The sequence below is a fragment of the Hydra viridissima genome, unplaced genomic scaffold (genome assembly GCF_058129835.1).
Source record: "Hydra viridissima isolate aposymbiotic clone 2 unplaced genomic scaffold, HvirCarnegie_v1 scaffold_12, whole genome shotgun sequence".
Classification (NCBI taxonomy): domain Eukaryota; kingdom Metazoa; phylum Cnidaria; class Hydrozoa; order Anthoathecata; family Hydridae; genus Hydra; species Hydra viridissima.
The window spans coordinates 13,204,932-13,211,661 of record NW_028324311.1 but is presented as its reverse complement, the minus strand read 5'-3'; positions in this window follow the sequence as shown (position 1 = coordinate 13,211,661).

The window sequence follows — 6,730 nt, the reverse complement described above, 5'->3', positions numbered from 1 at the left end:
ATTGATATTATGGTTAAGTGTCTTTAGAACTATCACGATTTGTAATAATCAGTTATGTCATAAGACATAAGTTCATCTTTTGAGATGGATCTCGAAAAAAGTGTATTTAAGTATTGTGCTTTAAAATGGCTATTTCTAGATTTCTTTGATATGTTATTTTAAAAGTAAACAAAAATTGATGACAATTTTTTCAAAATTGAGATATTCAGAAAAATCATTCATGACTTTTTCAGAAAATGATTGATTATTTATCGGACAAGGACTTTAAGTTGGTTGCTGTACAAAAGTAAGCCCAGGCAGATGTGATAATTTTAGCCCCATTTTTTTGTTTTTGCGAAAACGTTAGTTTTAAGAGCTCTACTATAGATTTGTAGTATCTGTAACTTATTTTTTAAAATGAGTTATCCAAAAATTAATATCTTTTGATTACTAATAGCTATGCTGACATCTATTTTATAGTCAAAAAAACAAATAGTACTTTTTTTAGTTTAAAGAGAGAAAATTCGTTTAAGATATCAGTGACAAAATGTTTCAAGAACGTTACTGGGTCCCAAGAACGTTACCGGATACCAAGAACCGTTTTCCGTTGATCAGTAGGAAGATTCTCTTATTGATAAAACAGTAAAAGTGATCCTAACGTTTTGCTACACAATAGCGATCAATTAATAACATCGATTAAATTAAAAAACGTTTTCAAGATTTTACTCTTTACACTTATACTGTTGTTTGATTTCCTGTTTTTTTTATTTTCATTCTAATCTACTTATACTAAAATGGTGAGTCACTAAGATTATGTTAAGATTTCTTGTGCAGCAGTGCACGCTATTATTTAAAAGCTGTTGCAGTGGTGACCTTCGTAAATTAGGAATGTTGTTATTTCATGATAGCAAGTAAAACGCAAGTTTTTTGTGATCTCTTCAGCTCACATATTACAAGTTAAATTTGTTCGAGTTTAACTTGTTTCGAGTTTAACTTCTTAGATGTCTTGCAACTATTTCTCTGATCTTCTAAGATAAGAAAAACTTTTCACTTTTGTTAAAAATCAATAACAAGATAAGTCTTGTTATTTCTTAACTTAGCTGCGGTTTTACAAAATTGGCCTTGATTGGTTCAAGCCTTTACAAGACAAGGCCGAGATAGTGTGTCGCTCAGTCTTGTCTTGATATGTTTTTCTAAAAAATATTTTAAGACTACTTTTTGATTCAAAGCGCAGACCTTAGTCACAACTAAATTGGCGTAAAAAAGTTCATTCAGTATTCTATGCTGCAATACCTCAGTTCACAGATTTCTAAAGATGTTTTTTTACCTATGCCCATATATGATCATAGTTGAGTTAACTATGATCTCCATGTTACATCATTTTTAGAATTTTTAAAAAAATTTTGAAAATAGCGTAACTACGCCAGATTTGAGATTTTACGCTGAATTTCAGAGCAGCTACACCAAAGTTCAAAACTTTTACTGGATCGACCCCTAGTTATCCCAACTTGTGCCTTTTGTACAAAGTTTATTCACAATAACCTGTGGCATCAGCAACCACAGAACGAAACTTTTCTACTCAAATGCTAATAAAAAGTTATCTTTCCTCAGCAACGAACATTGAACAGAGCATCGTTCCGATTTTAGCTTTTTGTTCCACTGAGCGCAAACTGACTGAAAATAATGAACTCAATAAAGCTATGAACGCGATTTACTTAAGAAATTATTGTTACTAAATATCAATAACAACAAAAATAGTTAACATATTCAGTTTAATTTTATATAATAAACTACTAATCACTTTTATTTAATGGAGATTTAAAAAATGAAATTTTATAGCCCCTCTCCACTGAGTAAAACTCCTCGATCCTGGACTTACGTGAAGTTTTCATCAAGTAAAAACTTTAGACTAATTAAATTTTATTTTAAACTAAAGTTAAATGAACACGGAATAGTGTTAAAAACAAAAAAGAATGGACCATTACTAAAAATGTTGTTGAGTTTAGAAAGTAAATATAAGGCTACCAGTCAAATCCTTGTCCTCAATTAACTCCAAAAAGTTTATCTAGGCTTACTTAGTAAAAAAGTATTTTTTTAAAAGTACAGGGTGCGGCAGTGATTCGCGAACTTTTTAGAAGATTTTTCAAAATGAATTTTTAAAGCACTAAAAAATTATTTTCATGGTATATTAATAGGAGAAAAGTTGAAGATAAATACTTTTCCCACCTTAACATTCAATTAAGTCTCCTTTTTTTTGATCACTACCTCAAGCCTAGGACGGAAGGACTGGCAGGTGCTTATTATATAGTCCCTTGACATTGAGTTCCAAGCACGGATAATTGATGACTTTAGTGACTTGAGACTTGAGTAAGCCTTTTTGCAAGCCATATTCTCAACTACGCTCCACACACTATAGTTAAGGGGATTCAGGTCAGGGCTGGATGGTGGCCAAAAGTGCTTGGGTCAGAAATTAGCCATATTGTCCTGAAGATATCGTTGAGTTTTTCTGGACCCATGACAAGGTGCATTGTCCTGTTGAAATATGTAATTGTTTTCTGGGAATGTCTTCTTCAGCCATGGCACCATATAGCGTTTTAGTAAGCGAATACTAAAATCAGAGGTAACGTTTTCTTTCTCTTTGATGTGGATTGGTGGGCATTTCTCTCCATTAGAAGCGATGATTCCTAGCACCATGATGGACTGAGGGTGCTTGGTGTGACACACAGGTGGTGCTTTGTCACCCTTCTGTACAATGAATCTGTTATTACGCCTATTTATCACACAGTCAACACTAAAAAGTTTTTCATCTGAGAAAACTTTAACTGTTAACAATGCATGGCTTTTTAGCTGATTCAGAAGCTTCTTTGATCGTTCCAATCGTAACGTTTTTAGTCTTTCTGTTAAAAGTTGACTTGAAGGTCGGACCACACTGACTTTTCCAAGTGTTTTTAGAGTTCTTCTGATTGTCCTTTCATCAATATTGAACAATTTTGCTGTCTTTCTGATGGATACAGTAGGATTCTTTTCAACATGCTTTTTAAGCTTTTCTGTGAACTTTTTGTCAACTTTTTTATTCACTGGAGATGACATTTTGGCTCTTTCAGCACAGCCAGGTTTTTCACTTTGTAAAATGTAGTTTTAGATACTCCAGAAACACGAATCACTTCACGTGCAGACAAACCCGCGTGAATCAAATTTAAAGCTTCGGTTCTTTTGGCTTCCATTGTTCCAAAACTTTTACTAAAATGTTTTCTATTCACAATTTTATTAAAATCTAAGACGGTCATTGAACATTATTCAACAAAAATAAATTGCGGAAGCATTTGAAGACTCCACGGGAAGAAACGGCAGGGTCACATTTTGAAAGTTTCAACTTTTTACACTTTCTAGCTTTACTAATCATAATAGCATATTTTTTATTTGAATTCAAATCAAATAAACGATTTGATGCATATTTAAAGTTTTTCTAAATTTTCCTAAAACTTCGAAACTTATAAAGGTTTAAAAGTTTAATAATGATTTATCTCAAAATGAAAAAATGTGACCCTGCCGTTTCTTCCCGTGGAGTCTTCATTTTATTTACATCACAAAACCTAGCCAAAAATTAGTTCGCGAACCGCTGCCGCACCCTGTAATTTTCTAAAAAATACTAAATTAAAAATGCCTTCCCCGACTCAATTCCCTAAAGATTAGATGATGCTGCTCCGACTCAATTCCTAAAGATAAGTTTCATCTTCTGCAGGTGCAGAGCATGAAGCGGGATGTTGATTACATTCTTTATCAATTTCTGTCTCAATATCTTTGCATTTAAATTTCTCCTTTTGACAAACCTTATAGATAAAATTGGTTTTGAAATTAATGGAGTTCATAATTATTATACACAAACGCGATTTGACCAATCGCTTATTTAAGTTCGCACAAAAACGCTTGTTCACAAACTTGGAAAGATACATAGAGTTTAAACCGTTTTAAGTCATTTAAATGTGTTCATCATAATCATTTTCCCGAATATATGTAACGCGTGTTTATCAAAAATGCTTAACGTAACTGAGGATTTGATTAGCGTTCTTAGAGTAAAATACTCCTGAAAATACACAGGTCTAAAAAAGATGCCAAAAGTTTATTTTTCTCTATGGAAAGAGACGATTCTCTGGCCATATAAATCAGTTCACCCTGGGTAAAAGCTCTTTTACGTCGCATGATTGTTCTTCGCTGCGCTGATAATGTAAATCGCCTTCAAACAAAACAAAAAGCGCAGGGTGAATTTTAAGACATAATATAAGATAATTTGAGTTCACTAAATGATCCTGAAAAAGAAGAAAACATCAATACAATTTGTGCTGATAGTATATTTTACAACTTGAATGATTCACCCACATCTCAAGATCCAAACATGCTGAAGAAAAACTAAACATATATTTGGAATCGGCATAAAAAGTTACATACAGTATAACAAATACTAAAGCTGATGCAAATTCATTGTTGATATCTAATGCAATTACAAAATTTTTGCTAATAAATAATTTAAATAATTTATATAATTACATATAATTATATAAATTATATAATTAATATAATATAAAGATAAATAATTACAAAGTTGTAAATAACTTAAGTTATTTCATCACAGCATAAACAATGTTATTAATCACATATTAATAACAATTATTGCTTCATATTTAATACAGAAGCTAACTTACCATGTGCTATATAGGCATATATCTTAATATCTTCAAAAATTGACGTTCCCCAATTTTTGTTTACACCCTTCTCATGTAAAACACTTTTTTTATATATGCATTTATTATATTTAGTTATTATTACCTTTATATTATTACTTTTTATTCCGAACATTTTTGAATTTCATCTCTAAATTATAATCAGACAATGATGGCTTATAGAAGAAATTACATTTTCTATGTTACTCTTTTCTCGTTTTTTATTAGTCAGAATTTGTGTATAGCAAGAATATACTTGTCTGTGTCATGTGTTATTCAATATTTTTTTGTTGAAAAAATGTCAAAAGTTTTTTACAATCATGTACAGTACTTTGTCCAATAAAACTCACCATGATGATTTTTAAAAAAGTTAACATAAGATTAAAAATCCTGTTACAAATACGAAAATCTTATGACAATATGTTAGAATTATTATAACTATCATCTACATTGTTTATTTTTGTCAAAAGACATTCAATTCTTTTTACATTACTTCATTCTTCTTTTTCTTTTTTTTTTAAAGAGAGTCTCTCTAGTTAAGAAGATCAAAGTTTCTAAAATGTGCACAACGTCAACAGATCGGCCAACCATTCATTTTAATCTAAAAGATTGATATTCTAACATGGAGTATAAAAGTTAAAATCTTTACGACGGTGCCAATGACCCAATGCAAGTCTGCATAATCAGATACCTTTTTCCAGAAGTTTAGGAGATCGTGGTTTTCAAAATGAGTCACAAATATTTCACAAAAGTATTTTTTTTTCTTTGGTACTTAAATAATTAAGAGATGTTCTTAGTTCTCATTGAATCACAGTTGTTTATATTTTTCTTGTTTTGCATTATTGTTCTATGCACACAGACTTTGGTAATATAAACTTTTTAAATGTTAAAAAATGGTAATAAACTGTGATTTAAAAAAAACTTGTGTTATCTAAATGCAGTTTCGAACTAAAACTGTATTGAGATGATGTTTCGAATTATGACTAATAAGAGCTTTCTTTAAGGAAACGAGCAGATAGCAGGAATTTTGAATATAGGCCACGATTAAAAAAATAGACAGTAATGACCTTTTTTTGTTACTTGCTCACTAAAAAAATCAAAGCTCCTTATTTATTTTCTGCCATAATGACGCAGGATGATTATAAGCATAATAGGCTTAAACTGCGACTATTGCATCGAAGTCAACGACAATGTAAGATGAACCTTAATTTTCTCAATTTTTTTTCAAAGTAATCAGATGGAAGTCTTCGGCATTCTGCCAGGACTTTTAAAACAAAGCATAAATTCTCATAGGCGCCAGTTTTCAGGAACACTTCGAAATAAATTACCATAATATGCATTATTTCTCTTATGTTTTGATACTTGGAGGATATTCTCTTCGTCCTCCAAATCTTCATCTGCACCAATTAATCTGCATAGTTGCTGAAGTTTTTTGGTAATCAGCCTGTCCGAACATAACAAGGCAAGTATAGTTGGAATATATCAAGTAGTATTGTTTCAGCTGTAACTCAGATATTGACAAAATCTTCCTCTTTTATATATAATTGTAGTTGGCTGCTTTTACAAGCTGTCTTAACCTCTTCATAGCTAAAGATTTTTTACGTATTTTGGCAAGAAAATACATTTTAAAAAATAAAATGGCAGCCCTTTTTTGTGAACATATGTAGCGTGGTTTGTGAAAAAGCACTCAATTTAGTAATTTAGTTCTTATGTAAATTCACTTTTAAGAATTTTTGCGTAAGAATATAAATAAAATTGAATATAATAAAAAAGCTAGCAAAAATATAAACCTATCAGTTTTTGAAGTTTTTTTTTGAAAAAGGTAATGTAATTTTTAAGAAAAATAATTTTTTAACATTTTTACTGATTTCCCTTTTCTATTATGTAGTTTTTCTTATACTTTCATAAAAATTATAAAATTCAAACTTCTGTAATGAAAACTGATTTGTTCTGCAACTACTATATCTATTTCGTAATTTTTTAAAAGTTTAGTCCCTCCGTTTATTGACCAAACAACAATTCTATTAACTCTA